This window comes from Lepisosteus oculatus, unplaced genomic scaffold (genome assembly GCF_040954835.1).
Source record: "Lepisosteus oculatus isolate fLepOcu1 unplaced genomic scaffold, fLepOcu1.hap2 HAP2_SCAFFOLD_75, whole genome shotgun sequence".
Classification (NCBI taxonomy): Eukaryota; Metazoa; Chordata; class Actinopteri; order Semionotiformes; family Lepisosteidae; genus Lepisosteus; species Lepisosteus oculatus.
Genome location: NW_027168309.1, coordinates 286,391 through 299,604, shown reverse-complemented (window position 1 = coordinate 299,604; position 13,214 = coordinate 286,391). Strand labels below are relative to the sequence as shown.

Here is a 13,214-nt window from a genome sequence, read left to right as displayed (position 1 = left end):
GAGCACTGCGTTTTAATGCACAGGTGTGATCAAACCGAGATGAAAAGGGCGTATCTAGCTCCTTGCCCGAGAGATAAATCAAGGGTTCCGCAGATAATCCCTTGGCTCCGGTCACCGGGACGCAGACAGGAGCTGCAGCCATCATAACTTGTATGAAAACTAAGAAGAGCTCCTGTCTATTTACAGTTTCATTTACTCTAGCGTTTCCTTAAACATTGCGTGTACGAAGGCTAAGAAATTGGAGAGCTATTCTAATACAATAACTATTAGGAATCTTTTGGGCATAACAGTTTCACTGTGATTTTGCAGGTAACACGTACGTTGGGAAAACATTTTGAACGCGATCAATAACCGCACTGGAAAAATGTGGGAAAGAAAGGGCGAAAAGCGACTCTTCAACATGTGGAAATATCTTCCTGAGCGGAGCCCTCTTCTCGAAGCTCAACACTCTGCAAGAGTCACTTCTCCCAACTTGCGCCCGCAGGTTTCCGTAGTGTGCCTGCAAAGAGCCATCCGCTTGAGACAGGTGCACCTCCCGATTTCATTGAACTAAGCTAGATGCACAATTTCTAATGCAGCCTTCATCACAATAGACAGTTCATTTCTCGAAAGCTTGTCGTAAAAAAAGGAAACAAAGAACGAAAACGTATAGCTGACAATCTTCTGAAGATGCAGATTCAGCTTTGGGGAAATGGACATTTTATGTATGCAGATGCTTTTCAAGCGCTGGTTTTAGAACGTCGCTGTGCTTCCAGCATCCTTTTCAGCCTTCTAAACTGGCTACCGAGGTGCCGATCACATTGTAAAGCGGTTGAGAGGCCGGAGCTGCTCAAACCGCTCTTGCCGTTTCCCATCAATCAAAAGCACTATGTTGTTTCTTTGTATGGAAAGCTTTTCAAGTCTGGCATCGACACGCACCTTTCCTGAAACGTCCAAAAGGTGAATGCTTCGCAAAGAAATCCAGTCTACCTTCAGGGGGCATGATGTTGAAATCGGAATGAGCCCTGGGTGGGCTTGAAGCAGCAGCTGTTCAGTTAACAGCTGCACAGAAACGCACCCCGCTTGCTTTGTATCATTCGCAAGTTTCTGGTTAAAGAGTAAAAAAGGCTGGAATTCTTCTGCCAGCCGGCAGGATTTCTTCTGCACTCACCCAGAAAAGCCAAGAATTGTATTTCATCTTTCGCAAGCTGTATTTTCCAGGAGGAGAATGAATACTTGCATTAAACTGAATCATGCCGACAGAGACGCACAGCCGTTGTTTTTCTCCATGGGAAGTTTTTCGTTAAGGAAAAACACCGTTGTCATTTTCTTGCCAGCCGGCGGTATTTCTTGTGCAGCGATGAGCCAGATTTGTATTTCGTATTTCGCAAGTTGTGTGAATTTCTTGAAGTTGAAAGTGAATTCGCTCCAGAAAAGAAATGTCCAGTCGCATGAAAGCCGTGGCTGTTTGTTAAACCGCAGGACCTGAGCTTGCGTTCTGTTTCTCATGGCGTTCGCAAAGGCGATTCCTGCCTTTAAAACTGCTGTGACTGCGACTGAAAGTGGCGTGTGGCGCAGCTTCTAAAGTCTTGTTGACGCTCCTCGATGTTGCTTTCTCTCTGCCTAAGGAAGTTCGATTGTCGCGTCGGAACGGGGAGACCTAATCCTTCCAGCTTTAAGCCACCCTTCAGTCTTCTGAAGGGTGTCCGAGTGCTAGCATGTCATTTGGCTTTTTTTTGGGGGGAAGCGGAGAGCGACATTGAAAAAGGTTACCGCCGCCGCCTCGCCCTCCGTGTTAAATGATCGCAAGCCGGCGGCGGCGGCGCTCCCTGTAGTCGTGGCCGAGCGGTTAAGGCGATGGGCTAGAAAGCCATTGGGGTCTCCCCGCGTCGGCTCGAATCCTGCCCACTACGGCGCCCTTCTCCTGTCGCTTCGGCCTGCCCAGAAAAAGGCGGAGTGCCGTTTCTCTCTTCCTGCTTCTTGTACAAACGCTAAATCGCTTGGACCTGCTGCCTTGGAAGTAATGTCTTCAACATCCACCAGTGACATTTCACAGCTGGAAGCACACAGCCACGCTTTTGGCATTGGCATGTCTTTTGCGCCCTACTTCCAGCCTTTGAAGACCTAATTATTCAAACTGAAAGAACCGGCTGAATGAGTGTTTGCAGTGCACCAGGAGGAGCAGGGACCATAGCATTGGAGGGGTGAGGATGGCGCAGATGGAAACGTTTTCATGCGCTCCTCTGGGAGGAATGAAAAGAAAAGACGAAACCGGAAACAGTAGTAGCCGCAAGAGGAAGTGTCTTCAAGCGCCAAGCAAGCGCTCCTCGTTAGTATAGTGGTGCGTATCCCCGCCTGTCACGTGGGAGACCAGGGATGGATTGCTTGACGGCGAGCCAGGTTGCTTTTCTCCCATCAGATTCCAACCGCTAATGCTAACGCAGTGTGTGGGAGCTTACATGCTTTTCCTTTCCCGTCTTTTTCGGACGACTATTCCAAAGGGGTAACCTGAAGGAATAGGGGCCTGAAGACACGAGGCATTCTTAAACCAGCACTGGGCTGCACGGCCTTCTGTTGTGATCAGGTTATATTCGAGTCAAAAAGCCAGAGCATCCGCTTCCATCCTATGGAGCACGAGCTAAATCGGAAGAGGCAGGGGATACACCTACGCCTATCGGCGCACGTTCCCTGCGTCAGGCTGCTTCACCCATTTGCACCCGACTGGAGACGGCACTGAGCAAGCTTTTTGTCAGGAGTGGGATTCGAACCCACGCCTCCAGGGGAGACTGCGACCTGAACGCAGCGCCTTAGACCGCTCGGCCATCCTGACGCGGGCCCCCTGTCCCGGGGCGGTCTGATGAGCCACCGCGATCCCACTACGCTCCTCGAGTATCGCACTGTTATTAATACTACAGTGTGACTCCAGCATTAAAATGTTTGGAAAATGTGTCGGCTTTTATAATCCAGTGTAGAGCAGCATGTGATGATTTGTGCTACAACACCAAGCGCTCAAAGTGACGTCTGCGTTTGTCGTTGAAACTTTCAACTCTTTCATCACTTATGTAGGAAATAAAAAGAGCAGTTGTGCGCCACACGCAGAGGGGCCGTCAGCAGAGTGGCGCAGCGGAAGCGTGCTGGGCCCATAACCCAGAGGTCGATGGATCGAAACCATCCTCTGCTACGTGTGTCCTATGCACGATTCATAAGCATGCCATTGGGTTAGCAAAGTGCCTTCAAATAGTCTGCATCTCCCTTTCTTTAAATTCTGTCCTGAGTTTCTCTCTCGTGTGTGTTTGTGCAAGCTTGACACTTGCGGGACTCTTTAATCTTCACCAATACGGAGATGACCAAATGTGTCTTCGGTTGTTCTGAGGTCTTTGATAGTTTCTTTGAAAGCTTCAACTGAACCTCGAAATCGAAGCAGTTATGTTTATATTGATTTCTCGCGTTAATCATTACGAACCAGGAACAGCCAGCACACTCGGTCGCATTAGTAATTATGTCACGTCTCTACTTAGCAGAGCATTCAAAGGCCCACTGGAAGTAGTAAAGCACTAAAACACTGCAAAACTGAACTCGGGAAAATCATACTGGGAGCTCTGAGCGATGTCTGCATCCAAGCCATCCAATACGGACTCTGAAACCTTGGAATATCAACACTATGATGCGCTACCTTTTACCTGGAGCAAAACGATGGAATTAGAAGAATGCTTACCGCAGGATACAACTGTGCCGCTGTTATTTGGAGCACGGTTTTCACTTGCATGAAAACTACAGCAGAACGTAGAAGGATGATCACTGAGGAGTCCACGCGGGCATGCTGAGGAGATTGTAGGTCGTACATTTCAATGATTACTGACATTTGCGCTGCTGGAGGTACAGTAATCAACAAAGAACAGGGTGTGCTACTCTCGAATCCGGTCAGCACATGATGAAAAGCCAGGAAGTATACCTTGTCAAATTGCCGTCAACAGGGACAAGTTAACCACCAGCTCCACCGGCGCCCGGCTAGCTCAGTCGGTAGAGCATGAGACTCTTAATCTCAGGGTCGTGGGTTCGAGCCCCACGTTGGGCGGTGCCCGTCTCCTTATTAACAAAGTTTCCCGCTCATCCTTGAACCTCTTACACCTCGATGGTACCGAGCACTGCGTTTTAATGCACAGGTGTGATCAAACCGAGATGAAAAGGGCGTATCTAGCTCCTTGCCCGAGAGATAAATCAAGGGTTCCGCAGATAATCCCTTGGCTCCGGTCACCGGGACGCAGATAGGAGCTGCAGCCATCATAACTTGTATGAAAACTAAGAAGAGCTCCTGTCTATTTACAGTTTCATTTACTCTAGCGTTTCCTTAAACATTGCGTGTACGAAGGCTAAGAAATTGGAGAGCTATTCTAATACAATAACTATTAGGAATCTTTTGGGCATAACAGTTTCACTGTGATTTTGCAGGTAACACGTACGTTGGGAAAACATTTTGAACGCGATCAATAACCGCACTGGAAAAATGTGGGAAAGAAAGGGCGAAAAGCGACTCTTCAACATGTGGAAATATCTTCCTGAGCGGAGCCCTCTTCTCGAAGCTCAACACTCTGCAAGAGTCACTTCTCCCAACTTGCGCCCGCAGGTTTCCGTAGTGTGCCTGCAAAGAGCCATCCGCTTGAGACAGGTGCACCTCCCGATTTCATTGAACTAAGCTAGATGCACAATTTCTAATGCAGCCTTCATCACAATAGACAGTTCATTTCTCGAAAGCTTGTCGTAAAAAAAGGAAACAAAGAACGAAAACGTATAGCTGACAATCTTCTGAAGATGCAGATTCAGCTTTGGGGAAATGGACATTTTATGTATGCAGATGCTTTTCAAGCGCTGGTTTTAGAACGTCGCTGTGCTTCCAGCATCCTTTTCAGCCTTCTAAACTGGCTACCGAGGTGCCGATCACATTGTAAAGCGGTTGAGAGGCCGGAGCTGCTCAAACCGCTCTTGCCGTTTCCCATCAATCAAAAGCACTATGTTGTTTCTTTGTATGGAAAGCTTTTCAAGTCTGGCATCGACACGCACCTTTCCTGAAACGTCCAAAAGGTGAATGCTTCGCAAAGAAATCCAGTCTACCTTCAGGGGGCATGATGTTGAAATCGGAATGAGCCCTGGGTGGGCTTGAAGCAGCAGCTGTTCAGTTAACAGCTGCACAGAAACGCACCCCGCTTGCTTTGTATCATTCGCAAGTTTCTGGTTAAAGAGTAAAAAAGGCTGGAATTCTTCTGCCAGCCGGCAGGATTTCTTCTGCACTCACCCAGAAAAGCCAAGAATTGTATTTCATCTTTCGCAAGCTGTATTTTCCAGGAGGAGAATGAATACTTGCATTAAACTGAATCATGCCGACAGAGACGCACAGCCGTTGTTTTTCTCCATGGGAAGTTTTTCGTTAAGGAAAAACACCGTTGTCATTTTCTTGCCAGCCGGCGGTATTTCTTGTGCAGCGATGAGCCAGATTTGTATTTCGTATTTCGCAAGTTGTGTGAATTTCTTGAAGTTGAAAGTGAATTCGCTCCAGAAAAGAAATGTCCAGTCGCATGAAAGCCGTGGCTGTTTGTTAAACCGCAGGACCTGAGCTTGCGTTCTGTTTCTCATGGCGTTCGCAAAGGCGATTCCTGCCTTTAAAACTGCTGTGACTGCGACTGAAAGTGGCGTGTGGCGCAGCTTCTAAAGTCTTGTTGACGCTCCTCGATGTTGCTTTCTCTCTGCCTAAGGAAGTTCGATTGTCGCGTCGGAACGGGGAGACCTAATCCTTCCAGCTTTAAGCCACCCTTCAGTCTTCTGAAGGGTGTCCGAGTGCTAGCATGTCATTTGGCTTTTTTTTGGGGGGAAGCGGAGAGCGACATTGAAAAAGGTTACCGCCGCCGCCTCGCCCTCCGTGTTAAATGATCGCAAGCCGGCGGCGGCGGCGCTCCCTGTAGTCGTGGCCGAGCGGTTAAGGCGATGGGCTAGAAAGCCATTGGGGTCTCCCCGCGTCGGCTCGAATCCTGCCCACTACGGCGCCCTTCTCCTGTCGCTTCGGCCTGCCCAGAAAAAGGCGGAGTGCCGTTTCTCTCTTCCTGCTTCTTGTACAAACGCTAAATCGCTTGGACCTGCTGCCTTGGAAGTAATGTCTTCAACATCCACCAGTGACATTTCACAGCTGGAAGCACACAGCCACGCTTTTGGCATTGGCATGTCTTTTGCGCCCTACTTCCAGCCTTTGAAGACCTAATTATTCAAACTGAAAGAACCGGCTGAATGAGTGTTTGCAGTGCACCAGGAGGAGCAGGGACCATAGCATTGGAGGGGTGAGGATGGCGCAGATGGAAACGTTTTCATGCGCTCCTCTGGGAGGAATGAAAAGAAAAGACGAAACCGGAAACAGTAGTAGCCGCAAGAGGAAGTGTCTTCAAGCGCCAAGCAAGCGCTCCTCGTTAGTATAGTGGTGCGTATCCCCGCCTGTCACGTGGGAGACCAGGGATGGATTGCTTGACGGCGAGCCAGGTTGCTTTTCTCCCATCAGATTCCAACCGCTAATGCTAACGCAGTGTGTGGGAGCTTACATGCTTTTCCTTTCCCGTCTTTTTCGGACGACTATTCCAAAGGGGTAACCTGAAGGAATAGGGGCCTGAAGACACGAGGCATTCTTAAACCAGCACTGGGCTGCACGGCCTTCTGTTGTGATCAGGTTATATTCGAGTCAAAAAGCCAGAGCATCCGCTTCCATCCTATGGAGCACGAGCTAAATCGGAAGAGGCAGGGGATACACCTACGCCTATCGGCGCACGTTCCCTGCGTCAGGCTGCTTCACCCATTTGCACCCGACTGGAGACGGCACTGAGCAAGCTTTTTGTCAGGAGTGGGATTCGAACCCACGCCTCCAGGGGAGACTGCGACCTGAACGCAGCGCCTTAGACCGCTCGGCCATCCTGACGCGGGCCCCCTGTCCCGGGGCGGTCTGATGAGCCACCGCGATCCCACTACGCTCCTCGAGTATCGCACTGTTATTAATACTACAGTGTGACTCCAGCATTAAAATGTTTGGAAAATGTGTCGGCTTTTATAATCCAGTGTAGAGCAGCATGTGATGATTTGTGCTACAACACCAAGCGCTCAAAGTGACGTCTGCGTTTGTCGTTGAAACTTTCAACTCTTTCATCACTTATGTAGGAAATAAAAAGAGCAGTTGTGCGCCACACGCAGAGGGGCCGTCAGCAGAGTGGCGCAGCGGAAGCGTGCTGGGCCCATAACCCAGAGGTCGATGGATCGAAACCATCCTCTGCTACGTGTGTCCTATGCACGATTCATAAGCATGCCATTGGGTTAGCAAAGTGCCTTCAAATAGTCTGCATCTCCCTTTCTTTAAATTCTGTCCTGAGTTTCTCTCTCGTGTGTGTTTGTGCAAGCTTGACACTTGCGGGACTCTTTAATCTTCACCAATACGGAGATGACCAAATGTGTCTTCGGTTGTTCTGAGGTCTTTGATAGTTTCTTTGAAAGCTTCAACTGAACCTCGAAATCGAAGCAGTTATGTTTATATTGATTTCTCGCGTTAATCATTACGAACCAGGAACAGCCAGCACACTCGGTCGCATTAGTAATTATGTCACGTCTCTACTTAGCAGAGCATTCAAAGGCCCACTGGAAGTAGTAAAGCACTAAAACACTGCAAAACTGAACTCGGGAAAATCATACTGGGAGCTCTGAGCGATGTCTGCATCCAAGCCATCCAATACGGACTCTGAAACCTTGGAATATCAACACTATGATGCGCTACCTTTTACCTGGAGCAAAACGATGGAATTAGAAGAATGCTTACCGCAGGATACAACTGTGCCGCTGTTATTTGGAGCACGGTTTTCACTTGCATGAAAACTACAGCAGAACGTAGAAGGATGATCACTGAGGAGTCCACGCGGGCATGCTGAGGAGATTGTAGGTCGTACATTTCAATGATTACTGACATTTGCGCTGCTGGAGGTACAGTAATCAACAAAGAACAGGGTGTGCTACTCTCGAATCCGGTCAGCACATGATGAAAAGCCAGGAAGTATACCTTGTCAAATTGCCGTCAACAGGGACAAGTTAACCACCAGCTCCACCGGCGCCCGGCTAGCTCAGTCGGTAGAGCATGAGACTCTTAATCTCAGGGTCGTGGGTTCGAGCCCCACGTTGGGCGGTGCCCGTCTCCTTATTAACAAAGTTTCCCGCTCATCCTTGAACCTCTTACACCTCGATGGTACCGAGCACTGCGTTTTAATGCACAGGTGTGATCAAACCGAGATGAAAAGGGCGTATCTAGCTCCTTGCCCGAGAGATAAATCAAGGGTTCCGCAGATAATCCCTTGGCTCCGGTCACCGGGACGCAGATAGGAGCTGCAGCCATCATAACTTGTATGAAAACTAAGAAGAGCTCCTGTCTATTTACAGTTTCATTTACTCTAGCGTTTCCTTAAACATTGCGTGTACGAAGGCTAAGAAATTGGAGAGCTATTCTAATACAATAACTATTAGGAATCTTTTGGGCATAACAGTTTCACTGTGATTTTGCAGGTAACACGTACGTTGGGAAAACATTTTGAACGCGATCAATAACCGCACTGGAAAAATGTGGGAAAGAAAGGGCGAAAAGCGACTCTTCAACATGTGGAAATATCTTCCTGAGCGGAGCCCTCTTCTCGAAGCTCAACACTCTGCAAGAGTCACTTCTCCCAACTTGCGCCCGCAGGTTTCCGTAGTGTGCCTGCAAAGAGCCATCCGCTTGAGACAGGTGCACCTCCCGATTTCATTGAACTAAGCTAGATGCACAATTTCTAATGCAGCCTTCATCACAATAGACAGTTCATTTCTCGAAAGCTTGTCGTAAAAAAAGGAAACAAAGAACGAAAACGTATAGCTGACAATCTTCTGAAGATGCAGATTCAGCTTTGGGGAAATGGACATTTTATGTATGCAGATGCTTTTCAAGCGCTGGTTTTAGAACGTCGCTGTGCTTCCAGCATCCTTTTCAGCCTTCTAAACTGGCTACCGAGGTGCCGATCACATTGTAAAGCGGTTGAGAGGCCGGAGCTGCTCAAACCGCTCTTGCCGTTTCCCATCAATCAAAAGCACTATGTTGTTTCTTTGTATGGAAAGCTTTTCAAGTCTGGCATCGACACGCACCTTTCCTGAAACGTCCAAAAGGTGAATGCTTCGCAAAGAAATCCAGTCTACCTTCAGGGGGCATGATGTTGAAATCGGAATGAGCCCTGGGTGGGCTTGAAGCAGCAGCTGTTCAGTTAACAGCTGCACAGAAACGCACCCCGCTTGCTTTGTATCATTCGCAAGTTTCTGGTTAAAGAGTAAAAAAGGCTGGAATTCTTCTGCCAGCCGGCAGGATTTCTTCTGCACTCACCCAGAAAAGCCAAGAATTGTATTTCATCTTTCGCAAGCTGTATTTTCCAGGAGGAGAATGAATACTTGCATTAAACTGAATCATGCCGACAGAGACGCACAGCCGTTGTTTTTCTCCATGGGAAGTTTTTCGTTAAGGAAAAACACCGTTGTCATTTTCTTGCCAGCCGGCGGTATTTCTTGTGCAGCGATGAGCCAGATTTGTATTTCGTATTTCGCAAGTTGTGTGAATTTCTTGAAGTTGAAAGTGAATTCGCTCCAGAAAAGAAATGTCCAGTCGCATGAAAGCCGTGGCTGTTTGTTAAACCGCAGGACCTGAGCTTGCGTTCTGTTTCTCATGGCGTTCGCAAAGGCGATTCCTGCCTTTAAAACTGCTGTGACTGCGACTGAAAGTGGCGTGTGGCGCAGCTTCTAAAGTCTTGTTGACGCTCCTCGATGTTGCTTTCTCTCTGCCTAAGGAAGTTCGATTGTCGCGTCGGAACGGGGAGACCTAATCCTTCCAGCTTTAAGCCACCCTTCAGTCTTCTGAAGGGTGTCCGAGTGCTAGCATGTCATTTGGCTTTTTTTTGGGGGGAAGCGGAGAGCGACATTGAAAAAGGTTACCGCCGCCGCCTCGCCCTCCGTGTTAAATGATCGCAAGCCGGCGGCGGCGGCGCTCCCTGTAGTCGTGGCCGAGCGGTTAAGGCGATGGGCTAGAAAGCCATTGGGGTCTCCCCGCGTCGGCTCGAATCCTGCCCACTACGGCGCCCTTCTCCTGTCGCTTCGGCCTGCCCAGAAAAAGGCGGAGTGCCGTTTCTCTCTTCCTGCTTCTTGTACAAACGCTAAATCGCTTGGACCTGCTGCCTTGGAAGTAATGTCTTCAACATCCACCAGTGACATTTCACAGCTGGAAGCACACAGCCACGCTTTTGGCATTGGCATGTCTTTTGCGCCCTACTTCCAGCCTTTGAAGACCTAATTATTCAAACTGAAAGAACCGGCTGAATGAGTGTTTGCAGTGCACCAGGAGGAGCAGGGACCATAGCATTGGAGGGGTGAGGATGGCGCAGATGGAAACGTTTTCATGCGCTCCTCTGGGAGGAATGAAAAGAAAAGACGAAACCGGAAACAGTAGTAGCCGCAAGAGGAAGTGTCTTCAAGCGCCAAGCAAGCGCTCCTCGTTAGTATAGTGGTGCGTATCCCCGCCTGTCACGTGGGAGACCAGGGATGGATTGCTTGACGGCGAGCCAGGTTGCTTTTCTCCCATCAGATTCCAACCGCTAATGCTAACGCAGTGTGTGGGAGCTTACATGCTTTTCCTTTCCCGTCTTTTTCGGACGACTATTCCAAAGGGGTAACCTGAAGGAATAGGGGCCTGAAGACACGAGGCATTCTTAAACCAGCACTGGGCTGCACGGCCTTCTGTTGTGATCAGGTTATATTCGAGTCAAAAAGCCAGAGCATCCGCTTCCATCCTATGGAGCACGAGCTAAATCGGAAGAGGCAGGGGATACACCTACGCCTATCGGCGCACGTTCCCTGCGTCAGGCTGCTTCACCCATTTGCACCCGACTGGAGACGGCACTGAGCAAGCTTTTTGTCAGGAGTGGGATTCGAACCCACGCCTCCAGGGGAGACTGCGACCTGAACGCAGCGCCTTAGACCGCTCGGCCATCCTGACGCGGGCCCCCTGTCCCGGGGCGGTCTGATGAGCCACCGCGATCCCACTACGCTCCTCGAGTATCGCACTGTTATTAATACTACAGTGTGACTCCAGCATTAAAATGTTTGGAAAATGTGTCGGCTTTTATAATCCAGTGTAGAGCAGCATGTGATGATTTGTGCTACAACACCAAGCGCTCAAAGTGACGTCTGCGTTTGTCGTTGAAACTTTCAACTCTTTCATCACTTATGTAGGAAATAAAAAGAGCAGTTGTGCGCCACACGCAGAGGGGCCGTCAGCAGAGTGGCGCAGCGGAAGCGTGCTGGGCCCATAACCCAGAGGTCGATGGATCGAAACCATCCTCTGCTACGTGTGTCCTATGCACGATTCATAAGCATGCCATTGGGTTAGCAAAGTGCCTTCAAATAGTCTGCATCTCCCTTTCTTTAAATTCTGTCCTGAGTTTCTCTCTCGTGTGTGTTTGTGCAAGCTTGACACTTGCGGGACTCTTTAATCTTCACCAATACGGAGATGACCAAATGTGTCTTCGGTTGTTCTGAGGTCTTTGATAGTTTCTTTGAAAGCTTCAACTGAACCTCGAAATCGAAGCAGTTATGTTTATATTGATTTCTCGCGTTAATCATTACGAACCAGGAACAGCCAGCACACTCGGTCGCATTAGTAATTATGTCACGTCTCTACTTAGCAGAGCATTCAAAGGCCCACTGGAAGTAGTAAAGCACTAAAACACTGCAAAACTGAACTCGGGAAAATCATACTGGGAGCTCTGAGCGATGTCTGCATCCAAGCCATCCAATACGGACTCTGAAACCTTGGAATATCAACACTATGATGCGCTACCTTTTACCTGGAGCAAAACGATGGAATTAGAAGAATGCTTACCGCAGGATACAACTGTGCCGCTGTTATTTGGAGCACGGTTTTCACTTGCATGAAAACTACAGCAGAACGTAGAAGGATGATCACTGAGGAGTCCACGCGGGCATGCTGAGGAGATTGTAGGTCGTACATTTCAATGATTACTGACATTTGCGCTGCTGGAGGTACAGTAATCAACAAAGAACAGGGTGTGCTACTCTCGAATCCGGTCAGCACATGATGAAAAGCCAGGAAGTATACCTTGTCAAATTGCCGTCAACAGGGACAAGTTAACCACCAGCTCCACCGGCGCCCGGCTAGCTCAGTCGGTAGAGCATGAGACTCTTAATCTCAGGGTCGTGGGTTCGAGCCCCACGTTGGGCGGTGCCCGTCTCCTTATTAACAAAGTTTCCCGCTCATCCTTGAACCTCTTACACCTCGATGGTACCGAGCACTGCGTTTTAATGCACAGGTGTGATCAAACCGAGATGAAAAGGGCGTATCTAGCTCCTTGCCCGAGAGATAAATCAAGGGTTCCGCAGATAATCCCTTGGCTCCGGTCACCGGGACGCAGATAGGAGCTGCAGCCATCATAACTTGTATGAAAACTAAGAAGAGCTCCTGTCTATTTACAGTTTCATTTACTCTAGCGTTTCCTTAAACATTGCGTGTACGAAGGCTAAGAAATTGGAGAGCTATTCTAATACAATAACTATTAGGAATCTTTTGGGCATAACAGTTTCACTGTGATTTTGCAGGTAACACGTACGTTGGGAAAACATTTTGAACGCGATCAATAACCGCACTGGAAAAATGTGGGAAAGAAAGGGCGAAAAGCGACTCTTCAACATGTGGAAATATCTTCCTGAGCGGAGCCCTCTTCTCGAAGCTCAACACTCTGCAAGAGTCACTTCTCCCAACTTGCGCCCGCAGGTTTCCGTAGTGTGCCTGCAAAGAGCCATCCGCTTGAGACAGGTGCACCTCCCGATTTCATTGAACTAAGCTAGATGCACAATTTCTAATGCAGCCTTCATCACAATAGACAGTTCATTTCTCGAAAGCTTGTCGTAAAAAAAGGAAACAAAGAACGAAAACGTATAGCTGACAATCTTCTGAAGATGCAGATTCAGCTTTGGGGAAATGGACATTTTATGTATGCAGATGCTTTTCAAGCGCTGGTTTTAGAACGTCGCTGTGCTTCCAGCATCCTTTTCAGCCTTCTAAACTGGCTACCGAGGTGCCGATCACATTGTAAAGCGGTTGAGAGGCCGGAGCTGCTCAAACCGCTCTTGCCGTTTCCCATCAA

At 48.7% G+C, this 13,214-nt stretch overlaps 9 non-coding genes across 9 annotated transcripts; 6 read left to right on the top strand and 3 right to left on the bottom strand.

Moving 5' to 3' along the window:
- Positions 1–2,726: 2,726 nt before the first annotated feature.
- Positions 2,727–2,809, bottom strand: trnal-cag (transfer RNA leucine (anticodon CAG)). Its single transcript has one exon. It is a non-coding gene; the product is annotated as a tRNA-Leu (tRNA).
- A 279-nt stretch (positions 2,810–3,088) lies between these two features.
- On the top strand, positions 3,089–3,160 carry trnam-cau (transfer RNA methionine (anticodon CAU)). Its single transcript has one exon. It is a non-coding gene; the product is annotated as a tRNA-Met (tRNA).
- Positions 3,161–3,981: 821 nt separating this feature from the next.
- trnak-cuu (transfer RNA lysine (anticodon CUU)) lies at positions 3,982–4,054 on the top strand. Its single transcript has one exon. It is a non-coding gene; the product is annotated as a tRNA-Lys (tRNA).
- A 2,791-nt stretch (positions 4,055–6,845) lies between these two features.
- On the bottom strand, positions 6,846–6,928 carry trnal-cag (transfer RNA leucine (anticodon CAG)). Its single transcript has one exon. It is a non-coding gene; the product is annotated as a tRNA-Leu (tRNA).
- Positions 6,929–7,207: 279 nt separating this feature from the next.
- Positions 7,208–7,279, top strand: trnam-cau (transfer RNA methionine (anticodon CAU)). The gene has a single exon. It is a non-coding gene; the product is annotated as a tRNA-Met (tRNA).
- Positions 7,280–8,100: 821 nt separating this feature from the next.
- Positions 8,101–8,173, top strand: trnak-cuu (transfer RNA lysine (anticodon CUU)). The gene has a single exon. It is a non-coding gene; the product is annotated as a tRNA-Lys (tRNA).
- A 2,791-nt stretch (positions 8,174–10,964) lies between these two features.
- Positions 10,965–11,047, bottom strand: trnal-cag (transfer RNA leucine (anticodon CAG)). The gene has a single exon. It is a non-coding gene; the product is annotated as a tRNA-Leu (tRNA).
- A 279-nt stretch (positions 11,048–11,326) lies between these two features.
- trnam-cau (transfer RNA methionine (anticodon CAU)) lies at positions 11,327–11,398 on the top strand. The gene has a single exon. It is a non-coding gene; the product is annotated as a tRNA-Met (tRNA).
- Positions 11,399–12,219: 821 nt separating this feature from the next.
- Positions 12,220–12,292, top strand: trnak-cuu (transfer RNA lysine (anticodon CUU)). The gene has a single exon. It is a non-coding gene; the product is annotated as a tRNA-Lys (tRNA).
- Positions 12,293–13,214: the final 922 nt, after the last annotated feature.